This window comes from Canis aureus, chromosome 2 (assembly GCF_053574225.1).
Source record: "Canis aureus isolate CA01 chromosome 2, VMU_Caureus_v.1.0, whole genome shotgun sequence".
In the NCBI taxonomy this organism is placed as follows: Eukaryota; Metazoa; Chordata; class Mammalia; order Carnivora; family Canidae; genus Canis; species Canis aureus.
Window position 1 is genome coordinate 25,282,674 of NC_135612.1, and position 21,142 is coordinate 25,303,815.

Genomic DNA, 21,142 nt, shown 5'->3' on the forward strand with positions numbered 1-21,142 from the left:
GAAATGCAAATCAAAACTACAAAGAGATATCATTTTAATCCAGTTAGAGTGGCTAAAATCAAAATGACAAGAAATAACAAGTGTTAGCAAGGATGTGGAGGAACAGGAACCTTCATACACTGTTGGTGGGAATGTAAATTGCTGCAGCCACTGTGGAAAAGAGTATGGAGGCTCCTCAAAAAATTAAAAATAGGAGTGCCATATGACCCAATAATTCAACTATTGGGTTTTTATCCAAAGAAAATGAAAATACTAATTCAAAAAGATAGATATATGTACATTTATGTTTACTGCATTATTTACAATAGCCAAATATGGAAGCAACTTAAATGTCCATCAATAGATGAATAGATAAAGAAAATGTGGTATATAATGTGCATAATAAGATATTATGCAGCCATGAAAATGACGAGATCCTGCCATTTGAGAGATGGATGAACCTAAGAGTTGTTATGCTAAACACAATAAATCAGACAGAGAAAACAAATACCATATGATTCCACTCATAAGTGGAATTCAAAAAAAAAAAAAAAAAAGAATAAACATACAAAAAGCAGAATCAGGCCTATAAATACCAGAGAACAAAATGATGGCTCTAGAGGGGAGCATGATGGAGGGTTGGGAAAAATAGGTGAAGGAAAGAGGAAGACACAGGCTTCCAAATATGGGATGAATAAATCATGGGAATAAAAGCCTCATAATAAGGAATACAGTCAATGATATTGTAATAGTAATGTAATGAGACAGATGGCAGCTACACTTTTGGTGAGCACAGCATAATGTACAAACTTGCACCCCTGAAACTAATGTAACATTGTGTTGTCAATTAAATTTAAATAAATTTTAAAAGGCAGTCTCTGGCTAGATTTATTATAAACTTTGAAGCATAAATAAGTATTAGAAGGAAGTGTAGAGAAAAAAAACCATTATATTTCCAATATAGGAGGCAATATTTACTATTTTTAGAGAGTAAGATTAGATCTCATTTCTCCTCAGCATGACTTACAATAGAAATGTCTCTGAGATTATCTTTAGCCACAACTGAACTGAAAAATTAAGGAATTGAGGAAGTGGAGATGAAGTGAGGAACTCTGTTCCTGTAAGCATGTGCCTTCTGATGCCTCCCTATATCATAAACTAGAGACTAGCAGCACCCTGGGAGGAAGTGACTTCTACCAAGTGAATTAGCTTAGAAGCAGATCTTTCTCAAGTTGAGCTTTTGGGTGACTATATCTGAGATCTTGATTGCAGCCTGTGAGAAAAGCAGAGGAGTAGCTAAACCCTACCTGGTTCCTGGTCTACAGACAAGACAATAATAAATGCTATTGTTTCAAGCCATTTAGTTTTGGAGTAACTTGTTAAATAACAGTGTATAATTTTAATACACACTTCTACTTCCTGCCTACCATTCTCACACTGAAGTCTTGATTCCGGCTACTGCTGTGGCAAACAACTTTTCACAGGTGTGAGCTGACAGTAGCTTACCTTAGCTGCACTATTTGTTCTCATTTTGTGCCCTAAACATTCTGACACTACAAGTATAAGACTCCTGTGAGAAGTCGCTCAGCAACTTATCTTACATGAGCAAACCTGAGTCGGGGAGGAGTAATTTTCCTCTACCTTTCTAGGTTCTGTGGCTAGGATCCCCTTATAATAAAAGACAGGTTAACAGGAGAAAAACATAATTTTCATTCCAATCTTAGTATATGTGCTGTCGAAGTGAGCATGGAAAAAATCATGTTAACTATGTTTGCCCCACAAAAATATGAGGTTCCAAAGGCAGCCAGATGATTGAGGCTTATATACCATCTTAAGCTAAGGAAAGGGATAAAGTCTGGAGCTTCAGAAGGGGGAAATGAAAAGAGGACATGTTTGCCCAGCCAAACCAAGCAGATGAGTCTTTGAGGTGAAAAAGTTATCTCTGGTCACAGCTCTCTTCCAGTGATATGCCCCCTTTCTAATGTAGATTTCTCTTACAAAATGGTCATTGCTACTCCTGTTTTCAGAGCTTCTCTTTTGTTTGCAGTATCTCAAAATAATCTGCCCCAAATATTCCTTATACCAAAAAGTTATATTTTGGATGGTAAATTCTGCTACCCTTCACCAGGGAGTTGCAAAGAAGTTACTCCTTGCGAGGCACCTCTTGACCAGTGAAGCACAGGAGCTAGTAGAAACATTTTCCCTCTTTCGTTGCACAGATGGACAATTTTAATAGTCCACACAGAAGGCCCCAATGTGATCAAGCACCAGTCACTTGCAGCAATGACCAACTCATTTATGCATCCTTCTTTGGCTTTCTCTCCTGTTAACCTTTTATCAGAGAAAATGTATTTTACAAAATAAACTATCTGCACTCAAGCCTTTGTCTCAGGCTCTGATTTTGGTTGGGTCCCGGGAACCTAAGCTAAGGCATTTTGTCTCCTTTTAGCATGGTGTTACCAGGCCAAGGAACTGCTGAGATATTGATGACTCTGTTTCTTACATATTAAAGCAAATTCCTAGTCTATTCTAGTAAACACATACTCTTTTTGTGGCTTAAAATTACACATTGTCTCTTACGTCTTACTATTTCTCACCTCACAGACAACAAAATGTTAGCTCAACATTCTCTCTGACAGACATTGCCATAAAAGCATGTATATAATCAGTCACAATTCAAATACACTGTATACTTGGATCAAAATGTAATCGTCCAACTTGAGATGTTTGCTGTGCATCAGCCTATCATGTACACCAACTGAGCACCCCTAGGAAATACAATTGTTTAAGCTGATTTTACATGTGGGTTTGGTTCCCAGGCAACTCTTTTGTTATTTTTATAGAAATATGAGTAAAAGAGCACCTCTGCTACTAGAATCAGATACCTGTACAAACCCCCAAATCTCCAGTCCATCTCAGATAGCATCCCAAACGACACTGGCTCCTACAGAGCTTGTACAATGCCTGACAGCTCTGTGCAGAAAAAAAGGTCAAATCCCAGATCCTAACCCTGTGGTCTTTGCCCCAGAATCCAGATAATATTTTTTTTCTTGCAAAAGCTGTCTGGGTCTGTGTGTGGGAGAGAGAGTATTTTACAACTGACCTTTCAAGAAATTCCACAGATCTATTTTTTAAGAAGAAAAATGTAGTGTCTCCCTCACCATTTCCTAATTTAGAAAGAAAATTCGTTTTCATTTAAAATCACTGGCAAAATTTCTAAGAATGATAAAAGAGACTCCTAAATAAAATGCATTTATTCTTGGATTACATAGCTCTCTCTTTCCCTTCCTGATCTCGTGCTGAGATAAAACTTCTCATTCTCTCAACTCTGGAAGATAACTCTTTTCAGATAACACTTTTATCCCCAAAACCAAGTTGATTGGCTCTCAACTCTACTTGGTTTTTATCCCAACACTAATGAGGGATGAAAGCAGAAGGGAAAATTGGGGAGATTTTCCAAAGTAGCCTAAAGAGGCTATTGAAATTGCCTCTGAGCCTTTCAGGGCAACTTGGGGCCTTCTAAAGAATTTAAGTATAAATAAGCAATTTTCACATAGCAACAACCTTGCTGTGGAAACTAAATGAGTTACACAACAGCTTGTGGTCATGTATAAATTTGTTCTTATCTTTCTCTGCCCTTTGTCTAAAACAACCAACTCTTTCTTAAAGGGCCAGACACAAAAAAGGGCTTACTAGCCATATAGTCTCAGTCACAACTGCTCAACTCTCCCCTTGTAGAGTGAAAATAGCCAGGGACGGTATATAGATTAATGAATGTGGCTATGTTCTAATAAAACTTTATTTATAAAAACAAGGCCAGCTTGACAGCTGTATTTTTCCAAACCACAGTCTAAAAACAGAAATTTAAAGAACTATGAAATGAGGTTTTATATATATATATAAAATATATATATATAGTTTCTATGACATCTTCTTGTCCCATTTCACCAATATAATTAAAATTTATTAAAATATACGGAAAGAGGAGAGATGTCTTTGTGGCACATATGGAAATAGGAACATAACTTTGAAAAACTTCCAGAAAAGGAAACAACTGAAAATAATAAAGGGCTGACTACACTGATGGATAATCCAAGTTCAGCTTCACAGTATGTCTGCTATACTTTGAAAGTTCAAGAAAAATGCTACTCTGTGTAATGGATAGTTGTGTCAAACATATAAATAAAAATGCAAACAGGTCATTGATTCAAGCAGATAATGGCTAAATAAAACTATTTCTAAAATAACTATCTCCTTGACCAAAATAGATACATCCCCATCTCAATGTAATGAGTGTGCTGCCATGCATTCCACAATACGGATATGTCAGTATGTCTGACATAACATTGATAAGCTGGGGTAGCATTCAAAAATTCCTCTCTGTCTGCCTCATCCAAAATTTTGTGTAAGATCTCTAAAGGGTATGAGAAACTCAGAAATCATAAGTGAAAAGTGTTATATAAATGTTTCTCAGGTACGTTATCCAAATTTTTCTCAGGAGAATAGCCATAACTATCAACAGCTTCTCACAGAACTCCATGAGCCCCAAATAAGAAAAACCACATTTTTGGTGAATAAATGAGAAAAATAAAACCGTTCACTAAACCTAAATTTTAGTCCAGCTTACAGGGTGTGACTGGAAGGACAGCAAGGAGGTAAAAAAATAAAATCCAAGTAAAATATGTCCTTCCATTGAAACCTCAAATGTCACAATTCCTTGATTCCTTTGTGTTCATGATTATACTTTATTTGTGCTCCATTTTTAAAATATCTTTTGTTCTAAAATATTCTTCATACATGAAACTTGCTTATGATAGAATATCACACATACACACACACATACACCCAAATGGTGGAATTTCTACTTCTGCACCATGATTCAGGGAGTTTAAAGTAGGGTTGCTACCTTTAGCAAACAAAAGTAGAGAACATCCAGTTAAATTTAAATTTTGTATAAGATATGCTAAAAAATTACTCAGTGTTATCTGAAATTCTAATTTCACAGGATGTCTTGCATTTTATCTGGCAAAGCTGGAAGGAATATCAATCCCAACTACAATGAAAAGGAACTAAAGTAGCTTCAAATTCATGTCATTTTTTAACTCCTCAGAGAACTGGAGTTGTAGAACAAATAACTGGCTCAGAATTTGAGAAGAAACAGGCACCTACTGGGACAAAGGAGATGGAGGCATTCACTTACCTGGGTTAAAAGCAAAAGGAGACAAGTAAGATTCAATTGATGAATTGGCGAAGGCCAAGGCAGGATGGGGAAGACAGCATGAAAGCACTGAGAACCACAGAAATTGGGAAAGTGCATACCTTCAGCCCTTGTTTCACTATAAAAACACCGCCAGATGCTAACATACACAAAAAAGAAAAAGTTTTAAGAACTATCAATTTTGATGCAAATGTGGTCAGGGGACAGCAGTCCTGTCAGGGAAGCAGGACACCTCATCTATTTTCCTCATCTCCCCTACTGAACAAAAGTCTTAATCTTTGGGGAAAGGGGAGGAGTAATAATGACACCATCCTTAGGGCATAAGCGAAAACTCTTTGCAGCTGGGGGAGGAAAATAGACAAAGAGAAAAGCTTAATCCTATGTTAGAGGCATGAATACACACTGGCCTCAAAAATACAGCCAGGGAAGCAAGTAAGGAATTAAGAAAGCCATACTTCCAAGACTCTACCTAAGACTGAGATTTAATCATGACAATAGAGAATGTTCCATACCACTGTCCTCTATCACTAAGAAAAATGTTCAAACAAGTTACAAGAATACTGCAGAGAGAGGGAGTAAGAATGTACAAAGAGAGGAACAAGAATGTATGAAGAGAACCTCTTTGAGGCAAAATAGAAAGAGAAGATGAGACAGACACTGCTCTCCGAACAAACTCCCATCCTGAACACAAGGCGGCCTTAAGAAATGTGAAGCCCTTGGAACACTGGGGGTAACCATAGCAGCAAAACCCCTGAAAACCAGTCCAACCACTCACAGTATTACCTCCAATACCCATACTAAAGACCTAATGAAAGGAAAAGTGTGTCCATCTCCAGGCATTAAAAACTATTTACCTCAGTCTCTTCTATCATATAAGCTTTCACAAAATATTATGAGATATATGAAAAGGAAAGAAAGAGACACAAAGAAGAGCAATCATTGAACCAGACTTAGCTATGGCACAGTCATGGAGCTATCTAACAGGGAATTTTAAAATAACAATGAAAAGCTCTAAACAAAGGTAGGCAATATGCAAGATCAGATGAATAGTTTTATCAGAGAAACATGAATCTAATGAAAATGCTAAAACTGAAAACCACAGCAAAGCTAATGGATGGCAATGACAGGCTCCACGAACTCCTTCAATGAAATTATCACTTAACCTGGAGATAAGGCAATAGAAATTACCCAAAATGAAACAAAGAGAGAGAGAGAGAGAGAAAAGAGTGAAAAATAAACCAATAGCTACAGGACAATGTCAAGCATTTATAACTTTTACATAACAGGAATCCCCCAAAGAGAAGACAAAACAGTATAAAAGAAATACTTGAAGAAAAAATGGCCAGGAACTCCCTCAAATTAATGGTAGATGCCAAAGTGGTCAGAGAAAAGCAAGTCAGAATAAATACTAACACACACACACACACACACACACACACACCCTCTAATTCTGTATTCAAACTACTGAAAACTAAAGACAAAATTTTGAAAGCAACCAGAAGAAAAAGAAACATTACATAGAAAGGAAAAAAAGGTTAAGTATTAAAGCAGATTTCTTACCAGAAGCCATATAAAACCAGAAGACGATGTGAAAGATGCTTAAAGTGCTTGTGTGGGTGTTATGGGGAAACAGCCCAGAATTCTACAACCTATGAGGACAACTTTCAAAACTGTAGGAGACAAAAGAGACTTTCTCAAACAAATAAGATAAATGGAATCACTGCCTACAAATCTATTCTGCAAGGAATCTAAGAGGAATTTCACCAGGCAGAAGGATATCAGACTGAAACTTCTGTATACAAAATGAAACAAAGAACACCAAAGACTGGGAGAAAATACCTGCAAACCATACATCTGATACTTATATAAAGAATTCTCAAAACCCAACGAGAAAACACACAACCCAATTTAAAAAATGGGACCCATTTCTGAACAGATGCTTCACCATGGATAGTAAATAAGCATATGAAAGGTTGTTCAACATCAGTAGTCACTAAGGCAAACCACAGTAAGTTAGCAAAAACACAGCATAGCTAACATTAGGAAAAGCGGGCAAATAGATTCAATGGCTGTCTTTGCAAATCTTCTGTAAGTATTACATGATTTCAAACTAAAAAGTGTCAGGGGGCTCATGGGTGGCTCAATTGGTTGAGCATTCAACTCTAGATCTTGGCTTAGGTCTTGATCTCACAGTACTGAGTTTGAGTCCCACATTGGATTCCATGCTCCCTATCTACCTATCATCTACTTGTCTATTAGAAAGAAAGAAAGAATGAAAAAAATAAATGAAAGAAAGAAAGAAAGAAAGAAAGAAAGAAAGAAAGAAAGAAAGAAAAAAGAAGAAGAGAGAAAGAGAGAAAGAAAGAAAGGAAGGAAGGAAAGAAGAAGAAGAAGAAGAAGAAGAAGAAGAAGAAGAAGAAGAAAGAAAGAAAGAAAGAAGAAAGAAAGAAAGAAAGAAAGAAGAAAGAAAGAAAGAAAGAAAGAGAAAGAAAGAAAGAAAGAAAGAAAGAAAGAAAGAAAGAAAGAAAGAAAGAAAGAAAGAAAGAAAAGAAAAAGAGAAAAGCAGGGAAGGAAAGAAGGAAGGAAGGAAGGAAGGAAGGAAGGAAGGAAGGAAGGAAGGGAAGGAAGGGAGAAGAAAGACATGGGACAATTTTCTATTCTTGAGAGTCTAGTAGCAAAGGATCATGGTTGCCAGTAGGGAGAGCATCAGAAGAAAGAGGACACCTTGAGGACTACTAAAGGCACAACTTGGCCAGGGAAGGTTCTGCCAAAGGACTACCAGTTGATTTTTCTTAAGTTGCCCTTGAAGGAAACCAGAATATGTAACCCTAAAATATCCCTCTTTGACATAGAAATTATTTTGAACTGAAGGCAATTAAGAAGCTACAACTGCAGGGGGGAAAAGCCACCTCTCTTCTGTTTAAAGGCAGGATATAAATCCTTTTACTGGAGACAGACTCTTATCAGCCCAGAGATGATTCCAGATGAATCTGCAAACAAACCTTACTCCATTAGTTCCCTCCCATATATTTACCTTCCCACAGTTTGCTGCCCTTGGGAGCCAAAAACTGCTTTCCTTTGTGCTGTCATTTCTCTACTAATGTTCTCTGTTGAAGATGCTACGTAATATATATAAGCTGGAATTCTAAGTTGCCATTTTTAAGTACTTTTGGCTTAGGTTTCTCCCACGTGATATGCATTGAATGCACTAATACACTGTTTTTCTCTTATTAATCTGTCTTTTTTCTTAAAGATTCGCAGCTAAAAACCAATGGTAGATAGAGGCAAAGTTCTGCCTCTCCTACACCTTTATGGATTCGAAGACATCCTGGCGACTCTAGCTGACAGCACAAGTGTATTCAGGGCATCCATAAACCTTTTAAGTTTTGGCAACCACATATGATCGAATCTGGAATGACGGATTTTCCTTAGTTGTTTTCTATGACCTCCCCCATGTTAGAAATGAAGTATGATAGACGGAGGAGAAGACAAGGAGTTTCTCAAGAGGTGAACTATCTGGTATATTTACATGATCTCATTCTTCAGTTCAGATTTATTATAGTGTCCAGTGATGAAACACATTTAAGTTAAAAAGTGGTCTCTTTTGGTGGTGATTGCGCCTGTCTTAATGACTACCTCCACTTGCAGTTACAGGCAATTTTCCCTTTCATTTAAGACAATTCTAAGACCCCACCAGGCGGAAGTTGATTTGGGGGCTTCATGCAGACCTAGCTTCACTGATTGGGCCTTGGTAAGCTCACCTCCTAGACGTTTTTATTCTTCAGTCTTAAGAGCCTTTTTAAGAAAAGTTACAAATGTTAATGTTCTGGATTCAGACTTCAGTGTTCAAAATCCTTTGCAGGTGTGCTCACATATAATCACATTAAACATCTGGCGAATTTCTCAGAAAATGTTGGCTTACAATAGTCTTTGAATTTAGTTCATGATTCTATCAATTAAATTGAAAATAACCAAAAACGTGACTTATAATTTCCTCCACTCAGCTCCACACATGACCGCTTTTTAGGAAGCCAAATACAATCTTATTTTTGGCTGATGAACCATACATCAAAAACCACATTTCTGCATATGTATAAAATAGAGACCTATGTGAAGAATTTCTAGCAAGTGCTCCAAATAATACTTCTCCAGGAATAAATACGTAGAAAATCACTCTTTGCTCCGTTGAACTAGTTACGCTTTTTCTGGAGGCACCATTGGCTGTATTTTACTCTTCTCTCTCTGTTAGTTATTCTAGCTCCAAAAAGGAAAATTATGCCCTGAGACGTTCCTCCTTTCATCACTCATTTTTCTCCGCACTCAAGGAACAGAGGAACAATCTCAATCATAAAGTTCCCAGAGGTATTCCTTATCCTTCTCATCCTATTTAATTGGCTTAAAAACGGATGTTACAGTGCTCCATCTGCATGGCACTTTTGACTGCAACACTCCAGAGGCTTTCCCGCTCCAGACAGGAAAGGACTTGTCCTGGGGAATACATCCTCTGACCACAGGCTCCTGCGCCCATGCCTTACTAAGAGCCTAAAGAACACCTTGCATCAGGTCAGTTTCCTCTTCTTACCCCCAAACCTTCTCTCATTCCCCTTTCCCATGAGAAGCATGCTTTTACTGGGAGACTCTGCCTTTGGGTGTATCATTTTTGTGTGAAGCAGACAATTTCACTGAAATGAAAGAGAAAGAGTAGCTACCATCAAGGGCAGGGACCACAAGACTTATCTTACTCTGTGGTGTTTGTTTATTTCTCTATTTCTTCCTTTGGATTACAAGAATCTTGAGGGCAAGTACTATGTCTTGGTGTCACTGTATTTGACCCAGCATAAATGTCCAATTCATTTTAAATATTACTTAGTCAATCATAGTACTCTTTAATCTTTCCACTAACAGCAATAAATATAAACAAACAAACAAAGTAGATAGAAAACCCAGCAAGCAAAAAGCCCAAAGACAAACTCATTGGAGCTTATCTACACTGGGGATTAAGAATAATGAACATTTTGGTTCTTTGAGAAAATTTTTATTTAGATACATGAGATAGATTATCCATATGCAAGGTTCTAAAATCCAGCAATGGAGAGGAAGCAAGAAAACAAAGATGGTGAAAGTTCTGCTTCTTGTAAGCAAGACAACTTTCTAACGACTATATAGCCCATAACAGCTGGTTTGGCCAATTCCCTTTTTCAGCCTGCACTTGGGGCATGATGAAGTTTGCTTTTAACCTTGAAATAGGCAGAGTCATTGTTTTTTAAAAAGCAACTATCTTCATAAACTTGAGCATCCCTCATCTTTGAAAAAGAGAACTGAACTCTCAAGCAGGGTTGAACCATAATTTGGTTTTGTGTTGGGAAGTTAGAAAAACAGCCTGAATACTGAAGCTCCTCACCTGTAAATAAATGTCATTGGCTGTATCTGGAAACCTACTCTCCACCTACCAAGAACCTAGTGAACAACTGATACCTCTGTGTTGTGTGCAGCTCCTTAAACAAACAGCCTATCATCCTGGAGAGCATGTTTTCACTTGGTTTCTTTAACAGACAGTCACAGAAGAAAGAATAATACCAAGAGCTCCACAGCTGCTTCTGCATGAGGCAAGGGTTTTCCATTCATACTGTAGTATTTGGCCCCCAAATCACTTTTTACACTCCATAGTGCATGTCTGCATAGCACGGAAGGAAAGGGAGTTGGAACTACATGGGGTCACATGAGAAATGGAACTGCTTCTCTTGGCATTTGGTGCTAGGCAATCTAAGAAACTACTCCCTGGGACAGTTCTTTATTGACTTCAAGTGATCTGACTGTTGGAACAAAGTTGAGATGGATGTTCCTAACACCTTGACACCTACAACCCAGCCCTGGAACTGCCAACAGCCCTGCTGAGGGAACCATTGGGGCACCCCGATTCCCCTTCCCCACAAGAGCCACTGGGGGACCTTATAATGTAGTGGTTAATAGCTTTGACATCACACAGACTTCAGTTTAAATATCAGCTCTGCAACTGTCTAACTTGTACAGAAGCTTCTCTGAGCTCCAGGTTCTTTGCCTATAAAAGAGAAATCATAATACTAACCTTGTAGGCTTACTCAGAGGTAGGAGGGGATAAAATGAAGTCAAAGAACCAAAGAACAAAGCCAGCATATGGTAAGTGCTCAATGATAGTAGCTAATGTTACAATTCCCTCCTCTTTCCCTCCTCTTTCCTAGTGCTCCTCCAGAATCCTTTCCCTTCTCCTTCTTCTCCCTTTACATGTCTACCTGGTCACTGCCTCAGGCTAGCCAGGGACATCTTAGAAGCCCGCAGGCCCTGCACAGGCACCCTCTCTGCCTGGAGACTCTGCCAGCTATCATCCAAGACTATTAGCTTCTCTACCACGGAATGCTTTTGCCAACTTGTAAACACTCCCCAAGTGCTTCTGCTTGTTTAAAGGGCCCTCTTCTATAGTCTTAATTGAAGTTTGTTTTCCACCTGTAGTATTTTCTTACACAATTTTCTTACAATAAAGTGTGCTCTACTACCCCCAAGGGCTTTCATGTAATGAGATGCTGAATATCAGAAAGCCTTAATTTTTCTCTTGGTTGATGTTGATGTTGAATTTTTATTTTATTTATTTATTTATTTTAATTTTTGTTTGGAAATATTTTAATATTTGCAGAAAAGAGTCAAGAATAAGAATAGTACACAGAACCCTTATATACCCTTTAGCCAGATTCACTTATTGGTAAAATTATGTGCCATTTACTTTATCATTTAGTCTCTCTCTCTCTCTCTCTCTCTCTCTCTCTCCCAAGATTTATTTATTTATTTTAGACAGAGAAAAAGAGCAGGGTTGGGGGGGCAGAGTGAGAGGAAGAGTGAGACTCTGGAGCAGACTCCCCTCTAAGTGGGGAGCCTGATGCAGGGCTCCACCTTACAACCCTGAGATCATGACCTAAGCCAAAATCAAGAGTCTGATGCCTAACTAACTGAGCCATTCAAGTGCCCCATTCTCTCTCTTTTTACATATAAATACACTCTGGTCTGAATGTTTGTGTTCCCATAAAGTTCTTTGTTGAAATCCGAATCCTCAAAGTAATGGCATATTAGGGCGTTTCAGAGGTTATTGGGATTAGTGCCCTCAAAAGAGTCCTGTCTCTTCCACCATGTGAAGATGGCTCTCACCAGATAGCAAATCTGCTGGCAACCATGACCTTGGACGTCTCAGCCTCAGCTGTGAAAAATACATTTCTAGTGTTTATAAGTCACTCAGTTTATAGTATTTTTGTTATAACAACTCAATTAACTAAGACTGTATGTGTGTACATTTGTATTTATGTGTGTGTGTATGATTTATATATATTCATATATATACATATATACTATTTTCTGTATAAAAAAATAGGTGCATTTTTTTTAACATCATTTGAAAGTAAGTTGCATATACCATGAATCTTTACCTCTAAATAAACCCTTTGGTGTGTATTTCCTAAGAATAGGGATACGTTCTTATGTAATAACAGTACAGTTTAAACTGTAATTTAAAAAAAACTGTAATTTATTTATATGTCATGGATATAATCCTTTTTATCTAATCTATTATCCTTTTTCCATGTTTCTCAATTGACCTGATGATGTTCTTTATAGCATTCTTTTCCTTCCATGACAGGATCTAGTCTAGTATTCCCTTAGCCATCCTATCTCTTTAAACTTCTTTAATCTGAAACATTTCCACAGCCTCCAAGCCATCATTTTGATAGTAGTGCATTCTTATTCCATGAAAGGCCTCATAAATTCAGACTATGCATTGAAGAACAATGTCTCCCCTCCTCAACCCCTCTCCAAACCTAAGACAGCTTAATTGGTCATTTTAAACTTTGTCAGACATGCGATTTCAATTATAGATTATATTTTCCTCAATATTATCTATTTGAAAGTGAAAGAAATAAAACCCAAGACTCCTCAATCCTATTCTTTAGTATCCCAGAGATAAGGATAATGAGTATATTCCATGGAATCTGGGAACTTACTGGACCTCATTAGGAATGGCATTGTTTAGCACAGCCATTTAAAAGTTTAAGGTTTTAGGGGACACTTCTTCTGATGTTATTATTTGTCAGAGTCTTTTTGGGAAATTTTTAAAAGAATGGTATCCACATCCCTTTAAATATACTTCATTTGTGTTCTAGCTTTAAAAAAAAATCAGAGGCATACTTATTAAAGAATTACTATAATAAATAGCAAAAAATCAATTGCCAAAGAAATCAAAGATATTGAAAATCAGTAGCACCATTTTTGTTTTCTAGGGACTAATGAGACAGTCTAAATAACTTATGAATAGCTGCCTTGTTGAGTCTTTTATTGGAGGAAAGTCTTCTGTTGAGAAATGCTAAGCATGTGCGCTCTCCTCCAATATCCAGCTCTTTCTCTCACGCCCTCCTCCTCCCTCTTCTTAGGTATGCAAAGAAGGTCTGCTTGCACTGAGGCTTTGCAGTTGCAGCCTGGATACCCATCCACCTTGCAACCGAGAGAGTCATGCCCACCCGCCTCTCATGATTGCCCTGGAATGCATGCTCTCTGAGTGAGCAACTCTTAATGAAGACCTGCCTAATTATTCTGCATAGCAACTTGGACAAGAGCCTGTGAGAAAGAGCTAATGGCTTATAAATGTGAATATAAACTTAAATAGGTCAGTGAAACACAGAAGACTTTCTCAGTCCCACCCAGATTGCAAACATCGATGTAGAGGCTTCTACCAAAAGCAATATTTTGCCATGACCTAATTTATTTGGCTGTCATGGCTGCATACAAATGATCAAGGGAGATGCCATCTCTAACGTGCAGTGTCTAGTTGGGTTAATGTATTCTCTTCCTAAAGTCTATGGGTAATAGCCAACACTTATTAAATACTAACCTGTCAGATATTATTCTAGGGGTGTTTTAAATGGATTAAGTCCTTCAGTGCTCACAACAATCCTATAAGGTAGGTAATATCATTATCCCCATTCTAAAGATGAGAAAACTGAGCTACAGAGTTGAATAACTTGCTCGAATTCACAATGCAATTCAACCTAAAGTCTCTGATATTTTCCAACAGAAGATGCTGTGGAGGGAATCCCTGTGTCTTCTGCCATAATTCATATGTTGAAGTCCTAACCACTACTGTGATGGTATTTGGAGATGGGGTCTTTGAGATGTAATTTGGTTTGGATAAGTTCATGACTGTAGAGCCCACGTGTTGGGATCAGTGCCCTTACAAGAGGATGAGGGGACAGAGTGTTCTCTGCCATGGAAATACACAGTAAGAAACCAGCAGACTATAAACTCACCAAGACCCAACCATGCTAGCACCCTAATTTCAGATTTCTGGCTTCCAGAACTGTGAGAAACAAGTGCTGTTCAAGCCACTCAGTCAATGGCATTCTGGTATAGCTGCCCAAGCCAACTAAGAGATGAGGTAAATCTCAACACTCCTATTATTCTTTCCAGTCAGATACAGGAGCTCAAAGAGCTACAGCCTTCAAGACAGTAGACTCTTAGTAACACTCTTGATAAAGATTAATAATACCTCCTTCTACATATAATTCTTCCTGTTATTTTGAGGCCTTCTGAATGTGGCTGAAGGAAAGATTAAAGGACATGAAGAATAGATGAGAGATTCCTTTGACACAAGGGGTCTGAAGGCCACATGGGCAAATTGTCACTGCCTGTGGACAGTGCTAAATTTTATTTCTAAATTTTTCTCTGAGTGGACCAGAAATCAAATGAAATCATAATCAATGAATCTCCTATTCTTTTTGCTTTTTCCTTTAAAATTAGCGTTATTGCATTCTTAACTAAATCTTTAGTGTTCCCAAAGAATGTTTATCCCTAAATGAACTAAAAGAATATGACTGGAGGAGCTGCACAAGAAAACAAAACAAAAAAAAAAACTTATAATAGAGACTTATATTGTTCTTAATTAATTTCTTAATTATTGGAATCAGTGGCTTTTGTAATCCTCTGTGGCTTTTCTTTAAAAATTTTGAGGTTTGTAATTTATGGGATTGAAGTTTTTTCTAATTATAATAAAAGTAGTAGTTGTTTCTTAACACTTAAAAGCATAAGCGATGAACTAAACACTGACTGGATATGAAATGGAGACTTCAAACTAAGAACCCAGATATATGGAAGGGTAATTTTGGGTGGGGTAGGGGGCATTTCACAACTTTTTTCTCAATCCTTGAATTATTCTTTCAATGTCAGATTTTGCATAAAAACCTAGATTTCTATCCTCTTGTTTAAAAACCCAAACAGTGACAATAGTAGAATAACATTATCCGATGGCAACCAACAAGTTAAGCTGAGTAATGGCTGTGCCCATCAAAAAACTTTTTCTGTTTAGTTAAAAGGCCCAGCACTGCTGTGGAGCTAGGTGTGGGAGGTGAGAGAGAGCAGAAAAGAGTAGAACAGCAATCAGGCCCGTGTGATGTAATTTACCTGGTAGTGGACTTTGGAAGTGAATAAACTTACAAAAGGAGGGAATGAAAACAGCCAACCAAGGAGTATTTCAAACAAAACTCTAGGAAGTGTTCTCATGCATGGGCAGAGAAAATAAAATGCAAGGGAGACAAAAACTAGACATTCAGGGAGAGTGTGAAGATTTTTTTTTATTAATGAAAATTGCAACCAAGTCAGAACTCCTGTCTATGAGGTTAAAAGTAGGTTGGAGAGGAATAAATGAGTTGATAATGCACCTAGAGCCCATGAAGAGTACCTGACACATACTAAGCATTCAATAAATGTAGGTAATCATCATCATCATCATCATCTAATGGGAAAAGAAGGAAAAATGAACGAATGGATATCCTACCATGCAGTTTTACATCAATACGTGTAAGTATGACCTGTGTGTTTAGAAATGTTGCCACTTTGTGTTTGGAAAGCCAAGTTTTTAGTTTAATGAGGGCAATCTCCCATGAGTGTTTGGCAACTGAAACGGTATTTTTTGGCTATTTACACACAATTTATGCTATTGAACTTACAATCTTTCTCCATCCCACTAATTCTCCCACCCACTATCTAGAAAAAAAAATCACAAAAACCTAATAATTTAGTGAGAAACTTTTCTTCATTTGATATAAAGTATCCCTTGTAACTCTGCTGTACTGTATAAATGGTGGTTCCCTTCAGTAAATAGTACTTATTAACTGTGGAAACCATATTTACATGCCTTGGTAAACAATGAATTATTCTGAGGACCTGATTTAGTAAATACTGTGGTTTGTGGGATTTCAGTACAAAATCACAAAATCAAACGTAGAAGGAAATCTCTATGGCTTTTATCTAACTTTCAAGGAGGAGAGGGATTTAAAAGTCCTTTTACTGTATAACTTGATCACATTTCAGAAAATAAAAAAACATTTTTAAATGATCTTTAAAGAAAGCAAAACTACTTGGCATGACTTAGGGTTTTAAAACAGATTTAAACAAAGTAAGAGGAAAATTGAGTTAGAGATTCCAGACAGGCAACTGACCACACATACAATTTCATATTGGTGATTAAAAATAATAAAATTATTTATCCAATAGTAATAACACTTATTTTTAGGTGAAACTCAATTCAAATGCATCATTAATTCATTTACAATAAAATAGAACTGTACAACTATTTAAAATGTAAACATTTAACAATTTTCTAACATCAACCTCTTTTTAAAAAAAGTTGAGAAAAAATTTGCAAAACATTCATTTTCAAACAAGTGAAGATTTCAGCTTGGCTTCCTTAAGAGTTACAGATTTTCAGTTATGGAGCTAGTCTTCAATAATTAAGCAAGTTCTAACAAAAATGGAAGCCTTGAAAGAAAACTAAGTGTTTTAAATTCACACCTTTATATCCTTTTTTTCTTCTCCAAAGTAATCATGACAGAGAATCCTAAGAAATACTAGAAGCAAGTATGGGCTCAGGCATATATGCTTGTGTGAATTTACAAGATCAAACACTGTATTTGAGGAGAAGATAGCAGGAATGTACATCTCCCTGGGGTTTATCCATGAAAACTTTCAAGACACTTCAAAGAAGTCTCTTCGTAGATAATTTCCCTAGCTGTTTAAAGTTGATAAAGGCCTGTTTTCATCTGAATATGAATTTGTTGTTGCTGTGAAAAGTTGTTATATTTACTTCTATATATTACTATAAAGAGGGAGGAAAAAACCTATAATCTGCTGAAAGAACACTATCAGGATATGATTGCTAAATGACCCCCTCAGCATTTTCCATTTCCCAACACATCATTACATTGAGCAGCATTTCAGGGTAATTGTCATATGCATGTAAAGCCTCTCAGAGTCTCCTCGCAGAATTAACAGCAAAACACTACCTGTGGTCAATCCACTCTACCCATCATCTTCTAGCATAATCATGGGGAGCTTGCCCCAGAGCCACAAGGGCAGCTCCTGGACCACAGGCCACTGGGGATGCATATTCATCGATGATCCCGGAATGACATTGATTTAGGGAAAGCTTTTCATGCTGGTTCCTGGTTGGAAAGTGCTTTATTTCCTGGAGGCAAGGAGGTTAAGAGAGGAAAGATAGCATCTCCTAAATGTGAAGGAAAAAAAAAAAAAAAAAAAAAAACACTGCTCAGTACTCTGGCCAATTTGTGGGGACAAAAGTCAACCTTTATCCAATTTGGACAGTGGACAAGAAAGGGGGGCTACCCTCTGCCACACACTGCACCCAGGGCTCTCTTTCCTCACTTCACTCTCTGAGACCGTCAGTCAGGAGGAGAGATGGCTACCCTAGGCCAAATATTTCCACTTAGACCCTAGCGCCATGAGATCTATAAAGCTCTACCCCTAAATCATGGGCAGAAAAGAAGAAAGAAATGCCTTCACTAAGTAAGCATCCAAGAGAGGTCTCTTTGCCCATTTGTCACATCTAACTCTTCCCATAGGAGAGTAGCAAGCATTGTGAAGTTTCCACCAAGTCCTGTAAAGGCATATTAGTAAAACCTAGACAAATTATTTAACCTGGTCACTGGGTCTGATGGCTCCAACACAAAGTACGTGGGAACAAACTTTTGCCTTTGTATAATATTTAAAAAGGGAGAGTGAAAAAAATGTAATGCATGTCCATGATATTTTTGGCATTTCCGTGACATTTCTTGCACATGCCTTATCAGACTGACCGCTCTCATGAAAGCAATATTCTGTTCACATATGAGCATAGAAAAACACATTGCTCTATTTTTAACCTAATGGCCACTGCTGAACAATTAGTGATTACCTAATAGCATGATTTCTTGGCTTAATGAGTTACTTTAACTGAATTGCAACTCTGCCTCCCTTTTATTCACTGACCTTTCAAGGTAACCTAAACAAATTCAATGGCAATTTATCTCAGGGTCCTTTTGAGTATTTAGAACATATTTACAGATCTTTTCTAAAGTCTGAGAACATTCTACAATGCAGACCAAATCTCTTCAGACTGAGAATCTCAAAATCATTTCACAATAATGCAAATGCTAAGCAGAGGCATATGACCTTCAAATAAGCTACCTCTGCATAGCCTTCAATTAAAATATTACATGACCCTATTGAAGGAATGTAGAACTCCTGTTAATAAGATATAATTTCCAACAGCCTCAAAAGCCCTTAAATTGTGGTGATGGTATTTGGACTTCCCATGGTAAATAAGGCAAAATAAGTTTCCATGAGATTTAGTGTCTTCAATATGTTTGTTTGCCTCTGGCTATTTTCAGGAAGAAGGAAAAAAATCTATCTTATTCTGACATAATTAAGACACTCTTTTGTGTGAAAATTTTAAACTTTAGACGATCAGAAATGTAATTACCATATAGTTAAAGGAACAGAAAGTATCCATGAGGCCACAATGTTTGTCCTTCACATTTGATTTTCCAAGAAAGATTAGATTTTCTATTTCTGATCCCAGGGGTTGGAACAAAGGTCAGTTGGCAAATGTTATAAGGCAACAGATCTGATCAAAAGGAGAGTAGGTTATAGGTGGGAAGTATCTCCGTGAGTGTGTGTGTGTGTGTGTGTGTGTATGTGTATGTGTATGTGTATGTGTATGTGTTCAGGAACAACTGGAGATATGCTTGGGGTCGACACTGGGCAGTTGTAGTATTATCCATTCATTGAGCTTTACTTGAGAACTTGCTATGGGCCAATTACCGCCTGGAGGAATTGCCTGTGAGCTCCTTTGAGCTGAAGAAGTCCCTCAGAAAATACATGCTAGGAATTTCAATGAATGCTTTCTCTTTCTACAGTTTTGAAAAATGATTCCAAATACCAGTAGATAAATTAATAGTAGAAAGTATTTATTTTACACCCATGAGGACCCAAGGGTCCTCATCGATTAACCCCATCAAGGGTTAATTGATCAATTAACCATGTTATAACAAATGTACAATATTTAATAAAAATCCCCATGTCATTTTTACTTATGATTTTCTTTCATTTTTATTAAATAAAATTTTCTCTTCTAAATTGAATGATTATTCTGTTAATTGACAAAAATCAAAGAACTCAAATTTTCAATTAGCCCTAAATATACTTTTTTGAAAGCAGATTAAAAACCAAAATCATGAAAAAAAAATCCACTCTTTAAATTTTTTTTACCTAAAACTTATATTTAAAAGTCCATTTCCATCTTTAAGAGTTCTCTCTAGTCCTAAGTAATAATATTGAGGCTCCACATTGTGAAGAAAACCTTTCAGCCAGTATTCTTATATTGTATATTTCTGTAAACAAGATTAGAAAACTAGAGCTTGTTCTAGATCCATTTACCATCTTGTGTCATGACCCATGAGAGCGTATATTTTTGGTTCGTATCTCAGATCTTAGATCAGCCCCCATAGGGTGAAAAATAGGCACTATAATTGTGTCAGTTACATGGACGAAATACAAGATCTGAAATGTTTCTTAAACTCAGTTTCCCCCTTTATGAACTCCTGCCCTAAATTCCACATCAGAGTGTTATAGGACAATGGATGCAAAATGCTTTGGAAAGAAATCAATGTATCACAAACTCTAGACTTGGATATTTGTGAAGGGAACTCTATTGTTTTCATCTTTAATTTTATTTATTAAAGAATTGAAAGAATATTGAAACTAATAATGGAATATGAAAGTAAAATGATAGAGATGAGTAATGAAATCAATATGAATCACTGACATCAAGGAGCAAATACTAATAAAAAATTCAAATAAAGTAATGAATACTTTATTCATTAATAGAAAAATAAAGTAATTATCTTTGATAATATAATTAGAGGAGAGAAGGGTCTTATATGAACACATTGGGAAAATATTTAAATTTAGTGCTAATTTGACACAAATTAGCTAATTTGACTTTAATTCTGACATCAAAGAATTTAACATAAACCTCCCAACACGCTACTACAGTAAGAACATTATAGAAAACAGGTTACTATACGTTAACGATTTAAAGAGTGTTTAAGATTAGCCACTGCACAAGAAGTCTTATAACTTATTAAAGGAACTGATAGAGGTTTTCCCAAATTTGATAACAATCCTAAAATCTCTTATGATATTAGGAGTAAATTATGAAGGAAAATTTTTGAATCAAACACATTAAGGTTGAATTTTATTTCTATTCTCCTTACAGTCAGTGATACTACAAATTTTATCATGCTCAAAGAGTGATTAAAAACTATTAAACCAAAAAATGTTTGAGAAAATTAAATAAATGTATCAGGCAATACAGTAATGAAAATATATTATTTTTCTGGATTATGTAATGTTTGTTAAGCATCAGTTTTTTATATGTCATGTGTTTTGGTTTCCGTTCTTATTGGTTTCTGTTCTTATTCTAAAAGCATATTTTGTGTCCAGTTTTGCATTTGTCAACTTGGATTTTCTTTTTTCTTAAAGGAACCTTCAAAATAAAAGCTCCAGTTGCACACACCTGAATTTGGTCCTGCTGGGGGTCAG